Source organism: Ranitomeya variabilis, chromosome 4 (assembly GCF_051348905.1).
Source record: "Ranitomeya variabilis isolate aRanVar5 chromosome 4, aRanVar5.hap1, whole genome shotgun sequence".
NCBI lineage: Eukaryota > Metazoa > Chordata > Amphibia > Anura > Dendrobatidae > Ranitomeya > Ranitomeya variabilis.
In genome coordinates, this window is record NC_135235.1 from 398,097,561 (window position 1) to 398,111,335 (window position 13,775).

At 46.1% G+C, this 13,775-nt stretch overlaps 1 protein-coding gene across 1 annotated transcript in view; it reads left to right on the plus strand.

The window, feature by feature from the left end:
- The first annotated feature begins 4,527 nt into the window (after window positions 1-4,527).
- LOC143768957 (lymphocyte antigen 75-like) overlaps window positions 4,528-13,775 on the plus strand; it is a 144,871-nt gene continuing 135,623 nt past the window's right edge. Inside the window, exons 1-2 of the mRNA XM_077257561.1 lie at window positions 4,528-4,807; window positions 5,271-5,453. The gene's annotated coding sequence lies outside the window, so the exon portion shown is untranslated. The remainder of the gene's footprint in view (window positions 4,808-5,270; window positions 5,454-13,775) is intronic.

Genomic DNA, 13,775 nt, shown 5'->3' on the forward strand with positions numbered 1-13,775 from the left:
TAAGGCGGATGCCCTTTCTAGGAGTTTTGAGCCTGACTCCCCTGGTAATTCTGAGCCCACAGGTATCCTTAAAGATGGAGTGATATTGTCTGCCGTTTCTCCAGACCTGCGGCGGGCCTTGCAGGAGTTTCAGGCGGATAGACCTGATCGTTGCCCACCTGGTAGACTGTTTGTTCCTGATGATTGGACCAGTAGAGTCATCTCTGAGGTTCATTCTTCTGCGTTGGCAGGTCATCCTGGAATCTTTGGTACCAGGGATTTGGTGGCAAGGTCCTTCTGGTGGCCTTCCCTGTCACGAGATGTGCGAGGCTTTGTGCAGTCTTGTGACGTTTGTGCTCGGGCCAAGCCTTGTTGCTCTCGGGCTAGTGGATTGTTGTTACCCTTGCCTATCCCGAAGAGGCCTTGGACGCACATCTCGATGGATTTTATTTCGGATCTGCCTGTTTCTCAGAAGATGTCTGTCATCTGGGTGGTGTGTGACCGTTTCTCTAAGATGGTCCATCTGGTTCCCTTGCCTAAGTTGCCTTCTTCTTCCGAGTTGGTTCCTCTGTTTTTTCAAAATGTTGTTCGTTTGCATGGTATTCCGGAGAATATCGTTTCTGACAGAGGGACCCAATTCGTGTCTAGATTTTGGCGGGCATTCTGTGCTAGGATGGGCATAGATTTGTCTTTTTCGTCTGCTTTCCATCCTCAGACTAATGGCCAGACCGAGCGGACTAATCAGACCTTGGAGACATATTTGAGGTGTTTTGTGTCTGCGGATCAGGATGATTGGGTTGCTTTTTTGCCTTTGGCGGAGTTCGCCCTCAATAATCGGGCCAGCTCTGCCACCTTGGTGTCCCCGTTTTTCTGTAATTCGGGGTTTCATCCTCGATTTTCCTCCGGTCAAGTGGAATCTTCGGATTGTCCTGGAGTGGATGCTGTGGTGGAGAGGTTGCATCAGATTTGGGGGCAGGTGGTGGACAATTTGAAGTTGTCCCAGGAGAAGACTCAGCTTTTTGCCAACCGCCGTCGTCGTGTTGGTCCTCGGCTTTGTGTTGGGGACTTGGTGTGGTTGTCTTCTCGTTTTGTCCCTATGAGGGTTTCTTCTCCTAAATTTAAGCCTCGGTTCATCGGCCCGTACAAGATATTGGAGATTCTTAACCCTGTGTCCTTCCGTTTGGACCTCCCTGCATCCTTTTCGATTCATAATGTTTTTCATCGGTCATTGTTGCGCAGGTATGAGGTACCGGCTGTGCCTTCCGTTGAGCCTCCTGCTCCGGTGTTGGTTGAGGGTGAGTTGGAGTACGTTGTGGAAAAGATCTTAGACTCTCGTGTTTCCAGACGGAAACTCCAGTATCTGGTCAAATGGAAGGGATACGGTCAGGAGGATAATTCTTGGGTCACTGCCTCTGATGTTCATGCCTCCGATCTTGTCCGTGCCTTTCATAGGGCTCATCCTGATCGCCCTGGTGGTTCTGGTGAGGGTTCGGTGCCCCCTCCTTGAGGGGGGGTACTGTTGTGAAATTGGATTCTGGGCTCCCCCGGTGGCCACTTGTGGAATTGAACTTGTGTGCATCATCCCCTCTGTTCACCTGCTCCTATCAGGATGTGGGAGTCGCTATATAACCTTGCTCCTCTGTCAGTTTCATGCCGGTCAACAATGTAATCAGAAGCCTTCTGTGCTTGTTCCTGCTACTAGACAACCCCCAGCTAAGTTGGACTTTTGTCCTTGTGTGTTTTTGCATTTTGTTCCTGTTCACAGCTGCTGTTTCGTTACTGTGTCTGGAAAGCTCTTGTGATCGGAAATTGCCACTCTGGTGTTATGAGTTAATGCTAGAGTCTTAAAGTAATTTCTGGATGGTGTTTTGATATGGTTTTCTGCTGACCATGAAAGTGCCCTTTCTGTCTTCCTGCTATCTAGTAAGCGGACCTCGATTTTGCTAAAACTATTTTCATACTACGTTTGTCATTTCATCTAAAATCACCGCCAATATATGTGGGGGCCTCTGTCTGCCTTTTGGGAAAATTTCTCTAGAGGTGAGCCAGGACTGTCTTTTCCTCTGCTAGGATTAGGTAGTTCTCCGGCTGGCGCTGGGCATCTAGGGATAAAAAAACGTAGGCATGCTACCCGGCCACTTCTAGTTGTGCGGCAGGTTTAGTTCATGGTCAGTATAGTTTCCATCTTCCAAGAGCTAGTTCTCATATATGCTGGGCTATGTTCTCTCGCCATTGAGAATCATGACAGGAGGTCTTGAGTAACCACCTGGACAAACATATCAATAGGGGTACATGTGGAAAGAGGAGGGAACCTCCTTGAGCGTGGTTTAATGGCAGGTGGAATCTTACCTCCCTCTGCGATGTTTTCACTGGAGAGCTCCTCAAGAATCCTCAATGTATCTTGCTCCTCCTCTGTAGGGAATAGTTGGTGAAGATTGTCATCAAAAAAATAACGTTTAAATAATAAAGACCTAGCAAATAAATGCAGGTCTTTAATCACCGAAAAAGTGTCGATACCCACCACCGGGGAAAAAGAAAGACCCCTACTTAAAAGAGAGAGATCCGATGGAGAAAGAATATGGTTACTGAGGTTAATCACCTTATTGTCTTTCCCTAGATGGTCAGGTGAGTGTGGGGTCCGTCTTTTATACGGATGATACCCTCATGCTCTATTCCCAGTGGCGCCAGATCTTGTGGTGATTGAATATGAGGAGACATCTGATTGTTCACTCAGAGAGGAGATGGAAGTAACTGATGGTACACTTTTAAGACGTTGTTGAATAGGTTTAGCCTTCCTCCATAAATATACAGTATGTTGTTGATAATCTCTCTGGTCACGGTTGAATTTATTAATTTGGGATTCATGGATCCTTTTAACCACAGAATCGAGAGTTTTTTCCAAATTAAGATCGAATGAACTTATTTTCTCAGTGGGACAGCCAGTACGAAGTTCACTTTGCGTGGAGTCTATCAATTTGTCTAACTCACATATATTATTCGAATTAAAATTAATCAATAATTTGATTAATGCTAATGAGCATGTACTACAGATATCTTCCCAATTAGAAATGAATTGGGTATCTTCCACTGGAAAAGTGGGAATTACACGGACTCTAAGTCCCCTTGGTATCATATTAGAGGTCAAATACTTTTCAAGGAACGCTCAGTTCCACCAAAGTTTCGTTCTTTTAATTAATAAGTCCTGAATAGAGGAACAAAGGTCATCCCACTTGTGATCATCAGACTGCGGAACACTCACACTGCCCCCGAACACTTGTTCCACTTGGCCCAGCCAGGCCTTCTCTTTGGCTCTATAGTCCATATGGATACCACCAGAATCTGTGCAAAACACAGCAAAAATATATTGAAAAAGAACAGGGGTAACCAAAGGCAAAAAGTATATATAGTATACCATCTGAACAGATAACACCGAGTTTATATATATCAAATAACAATAACTTAACAGATGGGAATATTTTTGCCCTAATGTTTGGATCAAGACAGTTATCTAAACAACATACAAGCAAGGGGGAGGAAATAAATCCAAAGATAACCTTATGTCTTTTTAATATAATTGCTTTATTAATGGTGAACGGCAAACGGGCAATGATGACAGCATAGACGCCCAATAAAAGTATAAAAACAACTAGTGCAAACAGAACACCGGGAGATACATCTGCGGACCCATATCAAAGAATTCTTATCAAGACTATCAGTGTATTGGGTCACAGGTTATAAGACCAAAATAGGGGGATTCAAACTGAAAAAAGTCCCATGTAAAGGGTCGCTCTATCCCATTCATAGTAATGTCATACTACATATATAGCCTAACATAATGTACTGCAGCAGGAAGGAGTGATGATTACAATGTTCGGTGAGTGCAGAGTCCTATGGAAGATAGTGCCATACTCCATATACAACTTAATGCAGTTTAGTGCAGCAAAAGAGAGCGATAACAGGAGTTAATACATCACCCGAAATTAAGGTATTCAGCAAGTGTAAAGTCCCGGTGTCCGCCCCAACGCGCATTTCGGCACACCTTCGTCAGGGGGCGCATAGTGAGGAATGGAAAATGTGCAGGATAAATAGGCCAGAAACCGGAAGTAAAGGGAGCCGTAACCCGGAAGTAGCCGCGTGTATCCTAGCAGCCCGCAGTGCAACAGGGGGAGATGGCGTCATCCAGGTCATGTGGGCCGATACACGTGGGGCCCCACGTGGTCCGCCCACAACAACCATTGAGTCGCCATTCACCAGAGGATTCACCGGCGGGCGCATGCGCGGAACTCAAACGTCATAGAAGATTCATACGGGGAAGGAGAAAAGGCAAGGTATGGCAGTCTGTAATAGATGTAATTTATCGAACTAAACATAATAGTCACAATTTCTTTTTGCATGTTAGTCCTTAAGTCAACAGAAGACATACCGTATAGAAACAATACAAAAATAATAACAAAAAACAAAAGCCAAAAAAACAGCATTAATATGTAGAATATTACTGTTATAGTCAAATATGCTTAATTTTCTCTTCAAGAGTGTATTATCAATAATTAGTAAAGAGTGTATATATCAATACATAAATACAATGAGTTAGTTCAAACCCTCAAATAGTCATTTTGATGTTACATGCAATACGGAGAATAACCACTAGATGATAGTAAAGAGATGATTTTTCCTCATGTATTCAAAGTCTTTTTCTCTTTTAACTCTTCCTGTCTCTCTCTTCAAACATCTTCATAGGTATTCTTCGCGGGAGTATACGGCATAGATGGAAAGAATCTCACGGATATGGCCAAATGTATCCTAAATGCTCTAAAACTAGAAAAAACAGGTAAAAACATTAAAAAGATAAGGTGCGAAAATGCTATAAAAAAAGAGTGCTCAGCAGTCAGATGATCACAAAAAGGGAGCGAAACTTAAATTTTCGTTAAGACCAAGGGGGTGAGTTGTCTGTAAAGTCCAGATCCATTTCGCCTCAAGGCGTGCAAGCCTAGTAGTTAATTTACCACCTCTAATCCCAATATCAAGGCTATCGATTCCCCTGAATCTAATTAATTTAGCATCACATCTGTGATGTTCCCTGAAATGTCTGGGAAGTGTTTTTAATTTCGCAGTATCTAGTGTGGGATCAGCGGCCGCCTCGATTCCACGTACATGCTCACGTATACGGATCTTAAAATGACGTGATGTAAGTCCTACGTATATTAAGCCACAAGGGCATGTGGCATAATAAATAACACAACGTGTTGTGCAATTTATTGTCTTTTTAATGTCGAATATTTTTTCACCGCTAGAATCAGAGAAGACCCGAGTCCGGTCCATATTCGGACACGCCACACAATGGCCGCAGGGTGAGGAACCAAATCGAGGAGGAACACTATTAAGAAAAGTATTTCGCGGTAATCCCTCGTAGTGGCTCCTAGTAAGATGGTCTTTAAGGTTCCTTGCACGCCTAAAGGAAATCAGCGGGCGAGCAGGTAAGATTTTAGAAATAGTTTTATCTACCCTAAGAATTGGCCACGCTTTAGATAGGGCTTCGCGGATTTTATGAGACTGAGAATTGAAATTTGTCACAAAGCGTAACTGTCTGTCAGCCTGCTTCGAACCACTAGAGGACTGGCCATAGACCAAGGATTCACGTGAGACAAATCTGGCTCTATTATAAGCCTTCTTAGTGGCCCTTTTGCTGTACCCACGTTTGAGAAATCTCATCTGAAGTTCTTTAGCTTGGCGCTCAAAGTCTGCTTCGGTCGAGCAGATCCTCCGTAAATGGAGGAACTGCCCCACCGGCACAGCTCTGACGACATGTGATGGGTGGCACGAGGACGCATGTAAAAGGGAATTCGTGGATGTCGGTTTACGGAACAGGTCGGTTTGTAAAAAACCGAACTGGTCCTTCATAACAATGACATCCAAGAATTCCACAGATTCCCTGCTCCAATGATATGTAAGGTGAATATTTAGTTCGTTAATATTAAGTTCCTCCATAAAGGTAACCAATTCATGGGGGGGGTCCCTTCCAGATCATGAATATGTCATCAATGTACCGGGCCCAAAGAAGGGCCCGGTCCATTGATGACGCATGATCCGACAGGAAGAGGTCCCTCTCCTACAGCCCCAGGAACAGATTTGCAAAGGAGGGCGCAAAGGCCGCCCCCATGGCTGTTCCTTGGAGCTGTAGGAAGAAGGACCCCTTAAACACAAAAAAATTATGGGTCAAAGCAAATTCAAGTAATTCCAACAAAAGCCTACCAAAATCAGAGGAGGAGCCAGACAGATCAAGAAAGAAGCATACGGCATTTAAACAGTCGATGTGTTTAATATTCGTATACAACGATTCGACGTCTGCCGTCATCATGATTGCATTCTCGTCCAAATGGACAGAATCAACTTTCTTGAGGAGCTCCCCAGTATCCCTCAAAAAGGAGGGCAGATGGGAAACCAAAGGTTGAAGATGGAAATCAATCCATTAATTGATTTTCTCAAGGAAGTTCCCATTCCCGGAGATAATCGGTCTGCCAGGTGGCACCTTAGCATCCTTATGCACCTTGGGAAGGAGATAAAAGGTAGAGATGGTGGGTTCAGTAACACGAAGTGCTAAAGAAAGTTCACTGGTGATAATCCCACCGGCGACTGCATCATCCAAGATACTATCCAGTTGTGCACTGAAAGCCGACAAGGGATTGAAGGTTAATTTTTTATAGCAGACGGTATTATGTAATTGCTTGAAGGCCTCCTTCTCATACATAACTTCAGGCCAGATGACCACATTGCCTCCCTTGTCGGCCGGTTTCAGTACAACATCCGGAATGTTCTTGAGATAGCGCAGTCATACCCTCTCGTCTCTACTTAAATTGTCCCTCCCAAGGTGCTGTTGTATCTTAAGGAGGTCTTGAGTAACCACCTGGACAAACATATCAATAGGGGTACATGTGGAAAGAGGAGGGAACCTCCTTGAGCGTGGTTTAATGGCAGGTGGAATCTTACCTCCCTCTGCGATGTTTTCACTGGAGAGCTCCTCAAGAATCCTCAATGTATCTTGCTCCTCCTCTGTAGGGAATAGTTGGTGAAGATTGTCATCAAAAAAATAACGTTTAAATAATAAAGACCTAGCAAATAAATGCAGGTCTTTAATCACCGAAAAAGTGTCGATACCCACCACCGGGGAAAAAGAAAGACCCCTACTTAAAAGAGAGAGATCCGATGGAGAAAGAATATGGTTACTGAGGTTAATCACCTTATTGTCTTTCCCTAGATGGTCAGGTGAGTGTGGGGTCCGTCTTTTATACGGATGATACCCTCATGCTCTATTCCCAGTGGCGCCAGATCTTGTGGTGATTGAATATGAGGAGACATCTGATTGTTCACTCAGAGAGGAGATGGAAGTAACTGATGGTACACTTTTAAGACGTTGTTGAATAGGTTTAGCCTTCCTCCATAAATATACAGTATGTTGTTGATAATCTCTCTGGTCACGGTTGAATTTATTAATTTGGGATTCATGGATCCTTTTAACCACAGAATCGAGAGTTTTTTCCAAATTAAGATCGAATGAACTTATTTTCTCAGTGGGACAGCCAGTACGAAGTTCACTTTGCGTGGAGTCTATCAATTTGTCTAACTCACATATATTATTCGAATTAAAATTAATCAATAATTTGATTAATGCTAATGAGCATGTACTACAGATATCTTCCCAATTAGAAATGAATTGGGTATCTTCCACTGGAAAAGTGGGAATTACACGGACTCTAAGTCCCCTTGGTATCATATTAGAGGTCAAATACTTTTCAAGGAACGCTCAGTTCCACCAAAGTTTCGTTCTTTTAATTAATAAGTCCTGAATAGAGGAACAAAGGTCATCCCACTTGTGATCATCAGACTGCGGAGCACTCACACTGCCCCCGAACACTTGTTCCACTTGGCCCAGCCAGGCCTTCTCTTTGGCTCTATAGTCCATATGGATACCACCAGAATCTGTGCAAAACACAGCAAAAATATATTGAAAAAGAACAGGGGTAACCAAAGGCAAAAAGTATATATAGTATACCATCTGAACAGATAACACCGAGTTTATATATATCAAATAACAATAACTTAACAGATGGGAATATTTTTGCCCTAATGTTTGGATCAAGACAGTTATCTAAACAACATACAAGCAAGGGGGAGGAAATAAATCCAAAGATAACCTTATGTCTTTTTAATATAATTGCTTTATTAATGGTGAACGGCAAACGGGCAATGATGACAGCATAGACGCCCAATAAAAGTATAAAAACAACTAGTGCAAACAGAACACCGGGAGATACATCTGCGGACCCATATCAAAGAATTCTTATCAAGACTATCAGTGTATTGGGTCACAGGTTATAAGACCAAAATAGGGGGATTCAAACTGAAAAAAGTCCCATGTAAAGGGTCGCTCTATCCCATTCATAGTAATGTCATACTACATATATAGCCTAACATAATGTACTGCAGCAGGAAGGAGTGATGATTACAATGTTCGGCAAGTGCAGAGTCCTATGGAAGATAGTGCCATACTCCATATACAACTTAATGCAGTTTAGTGCAGCAAAAGAGAGCGATAATGGAGTTAATACATCACCCAAAATTAAGGTATTCAGCAGGTGTAAAGTCCCGGTGTCCGCCCCAACGCGCGTTTCGGCACACCTTCGTCAAGGGGCGCATAGTGAGGAATGGAAAATGTGCAGGATAAATAGGCCAGAAACCGGAAGTAAAGGGAGCCGTAACCCGGAAGTAGCCGCGTGTATCCTAGCAGCCCGCAGTGCAACAGGGGGAGATGGCGTCATCCAGGTCGTGTGGGCCGATACACGTGGGGCCCCACGTGGTCCGCCCACAACAACCATTGAGTCGCCATTCACCAGAGGATTCACCAGCGGGCGCATGCGCGGAACTCAAACGTCATAGAAGATACATACGGGGAAGGAGAAAAGGCAAGGTATGGCAGTCTGTAATAGATGTAATTTATCGAACTAAACATAATAGTCACAATTTCTTTTTGCATGTTAGTCCTTAAGTCAACAGAAGACATACCGTATAGAAACAATACAAAAATAATAACAAAAAACAAAAGCCAAAAAACAGCATTAATATGTAGAATATTACTGTTATAGTCAAATATGCTTAATTTTCTCTTCAAGAGTGTATTATCAATAATTAGTAAAGAGTGTATATATCAATACATAAATACAATGAGTTATTTCAAACCCTCAAATAGTCATTTTGATGTTACATGCAATACGGAGAATAACCACTAGATGATAGTAAAGAGATGATTTTTCCTCATGTATTCAAAGTCTTTTTCTCTTTTAACTCTTCCTGTCTCTCTCTTCAAACATCTTCATAGGTATTCTTCGCGGGAGTATACGGCATAGATGGAAAGAATCTCACGGATATGGCCAAATGTATCCTAAATGCTCTAAAACTAGAAAAAACAGGTAAAAACATTAAAAAGATAGGGTGCGAAAATGCTATAAAAAAAGAGAGCTCAGCAGTCAGATGATCACAAAAAGGGAGCGAAACTTATATTTTCGTTAAGACCAAGGGGGTGAGTTGTCTGTAAAGTCCAGATCCATTTCGCCTCAAGGCGTGCAAGCCTAGTAGTTAATTTACCACCTCTAATCCCAATATCAAGGCTATCGATTCCCCTGAATCTAATTAATTTAGCATCACATCCGTGATGTTCCCTGAAATGTCTGGGAAGTGTTTTTAATTTCGCAGTATCTAGTGTGGGATCAGCGGCCGCCTCGATTCCACGTACATGCTCACGTATACGGATCTTAAAATGACGTGATGTAAGTCCTTTCGGACACGCCACACAATGGCCGCAGGGTGAGAAACCAAATCGAGGAGGAACACTATTAAGAAAAGTATTTCGCGGTAATCCCTCGTAGTGGCTCCTAGTAAGATGGTCTTTATCCAGGGGCACCACGAGGAGGAACGGACTCACCCCCATACACTGCTTAGTCTTCTTCTGCTTATAATTTAGATAATATCTTTTGCTCTGATATTTAGTGTTATGCTTAATGTTCTTCTGCTTTTTGTTCTACAGCCTCTTGTTCTTCTGCTTCTCGGTCTCCCATGTCGTCGTCGTCTCCAGGGTCGTCGTCTCCAGGGTCGTCGTCTCCGGGGTCGTCGTCATCGGGGTGGTCTTCAGGGTCGTCGTCTCCAGGGTCGTCGTCTCCAGGGTTGTCGTCTCTGGTGTCGTCGTCATCTTAGGGGTGGTCTTCCGGCTCGTCGTCTTTAGGGTCTTGAACTTGGAAATGTAGCAGAAGGTACAAGAAGGCTGAGAAAATGCCGAGAAACAGCTGATGGAACTGGAACTCGGATGGCTACCCGAAGGTCCAAGAGCCAATGGAACTACCGAGGACCAGCTGACGTTACTGGAACCCGGTTACTAAGCAGGAGGTACCCGTGCCTGAAAGCTCTACCAAGGACCACCTGACGTTGGTGGAACTCGGATACCCAGAGGGAGGCACCTAAGCCAAAGGCTCTGCCCGGAACCAGCTGACGGTACTGGAACCAGGATGGGGAGCAGAAGGTACAAGAGCAAAAGACACTGCCGAGAACCAGCTGACGGTACTGGAACCCGGATGGGTAGCCGAAGGTCCAAGAGCCAATGGAACTACCGAGGACCAGCTGACGTTACTGGAACCCGGTTACTAAGCAGGAGGTACCCGTGCCTGAAAGCACTACCAAGAACCACCTGACGTTGGTGGAACTCGGATACCCAGAAGGAGGCACCTAAGTCAAAGGTTCTGCCCGGAACCAGCTGACGGTGCTGGAACCAGGATGGGGACCTATTCAAGCTTGTCTTCCTAGAGCCCCAACTAGCGGTGTTGGAGCAAAGGGTCAGCAGGGGGAGCAGAGTGTAGGCAGAAGCCTGCACTGGAGGCATTTGTAGGTCTGTTGTGTCTGCGCGGTGTTTGCAGGACACGATGCCGGCTACACAGCAGGGGAACAGCTGGCGGTGCTGAACCCCACTGACACATTGGCGAGGTGTTTGGCTCTGTGCAGCTAGCAGTACCGGGCACCAACTAGCGGTGTTAGAGCCCAGGCTCTGCAGGGGGAGCAGAGTGTAGGCCGAAGCCTAATTGAACCAATTTTAAAGGTAACCTTTAACCCCCCCTCAGGTGTTACACACTAGAAGAGCCACGCCTTATGCAGCAGTAGTGCTGCAGAAGTGAATGGTTTTAATTTTGTTCCTTGCACAAGCTGAATGAAACACGTACAACATTTTGGCCCTTATACAGTCAATCTGTCTTGGAGGCGGGAGTTCCCTTCGTAATGAGACGCAGCACAGCTGGCAAAAATACGACCTTGGTGCTTGACGCGGCCTCCTGAGCATCGCATTTTGCTGTACAGGAGTCTGCGTTGTTGCATTATCCCTTGGCCATGCGCTGCCCGTCTTCTGACATCATTTCATGTCGACCGGTGCGGTTCGCGATGCCCGTGAATCCCAGCCCAGCAGTGCCTTTACAGTGTTTCACACTGCGGGGATGGGATTCATGGCCTTTCGCAGTACATATGTTCGCCTCTCGCTCGGGTCCTTACACCTGCTTCAGACTGCGCGGCGCCAGCTGATCCCTTATCGCATGCCACGGCCATGAAGTCGTACAGTCTGAAGAAGGCGGAAGGAGATGAGTGACAACAGGCGAAGATATGCACTGCTCATGCCCGTCAATCACACCCTCGCAGTCAAAATAAATAAGACACCGAGGGGCATTGTGTCGGGCAGGGCGGCCGCAGAGGCGCAGCCAGCCAAACAATGATGTCAGAAGACGGGCAGCGCTACCAAGGGGGTTGCAGCGTGTCATTACAAAGGAAAGTCACACCTCAGGGACGGTTTAATGGTCTCAGGGGACACATTTTAGACGTGTTACGTTCGACGTGTGCAAGGAGAATAACTTAGTGAGCTACCTTGTACAAATGCAGCATTACTGCTGTACAAGGTGGCTGTTATACATACAAACGCCTGGGGGGGACAGAATCCCTTCAATTTCAGTTCTTGTGTCTGCGTGGCTTTTGCAGGACACGTTGCCGGCTACACAGCAGGGCAACAGCTGGCGGTGCTGAACCCCACTGACACATTGGCGGGTGTTTTTCTCTGTGCAGCCAGCACTTCAGGGCACCAACTGGCGGTGTTAGAGCCCAGGCTCTGCAGGGGGAGCAGAGTGTAGGCCGAAGCCTAATTGAACCAATTTTAAAGGTAACCTTTAACCCCCCCTCAGGTGTTACACACTAGAAGAGCCACGCCTTATGCAGCAGTAGTGCTGCAGAAGTGAAAGGTTGCTCTTTTAATTTTGTTCCTTGCACAAGCTGAATGAAACACGTACAACATTTTGGCCCTTATACAGTCAATCTGTCTTGGAGGCGGGAGTTCCCTTCGTATTGAGACGCAGCACAGCTGGCAAAAATACCATCTTGGTGCTTGACGCGGCCTCCTGAGCATCGCATTTTGCTGTACAGGAGTCTGCGTTGTTGCGTTATCCCTTGGCCATGCGCTGCCCGTCTTCTGACATCATTTCATGTCGGCCGGTGCGGTTCGCGATGCCCATGAATCCCAGCCCCGCAGTGTCTTTACAGTGTTTCACACTGCGGGGCTGGGATTCATGGCCTGGCGCAGTACATATGTTCGCCTCTCGCTCGGGTCCTTACACCTGCTTCAGACTGTGCGGCGCCAGCTGATCCCTTATGGCATGTCACGGCCATGAGGCCGCACAGTGTGAAGAAGGCGGAAGGAGATAAGTGCCAGGCGAAGATAGGCACTGCTCATGCCCATCAATCACACCCTCGCAGTCTAAAGAAATTAGACACCGAGGGGCGTTGTGTCGGGCAGGGCTGCCGCAGAGGCGCAGCCAGCCAAACAATGATGTGAGAAGATGGGCAGCGCTACCAATGGGGTTGCTGCGTGTCATTACAAAGGAAAGTCACACCTGAGGGACGTTTTAATGGTCTCAGGGGACACATTGTAGACGTGTTCCGTTCCACGTGTGCAAGGAGAATAAGTTTATGAGCCACCTTGCACACATGCAGCATTACTGCTGTACAAGGTGGCTGTAAAACATACAAACGCCTGGGGGAGGGGCGACAGGTTCCCTTCAATTTCAGTTCTTGTGTCTGCGTGGCTTTTGCAGGACACGATGCCGGCTACACAGCAGGGGAACAGCTGGCGGTGCTGAACCCCACTGACACATTGGCTGGTGTTTTTCTCTGTGCAGCTAGCAGTACCGGGCGCCAACTGGCGGTGTTAGAGCCCAGGGTCAGCAGGAGGAGTAGAGGGAGCAGAGTGTAGGCCGAAGCCTGCACTGGCGGCAGCTTTGTGTCTGCGTGGCTGTTGCAGGACACGTTGCCGGCTACACAGCAGGGGAACAGCTGGCGGTGCTGAACCCCACTGACACATTGGCGAGGTGTTTGGCTCTGTGCAGCTAGCAGTACCGGGCACCAACTGGCGGTGTTAGAGCCCAGGCTCTGCGGGAGGAGCAGCGTGTAGGCCGAAGCCTAATTGAACCAATTTTAAAGGTAACCTTTAACCCCCCCTCAGGGGTTCAAACTAGAAGAGCCACACCTTGGGCAGCAGTAATGCTGCACAAGTCAAAGGTTGCTCTTTTAAATTCTGTTCCTTGCACACGCTGAATGAAACACGTATGACATTTAGCCCCTTAAACAATCAAAACTGTCTTGGAGGCGGGAGTTTCCTTCTTAATGAGACGCAGCACAGATGTCAAGAATCCCACCTTGGTGCTGGGCGCGGCCTCCTGAGCGTCGTTATT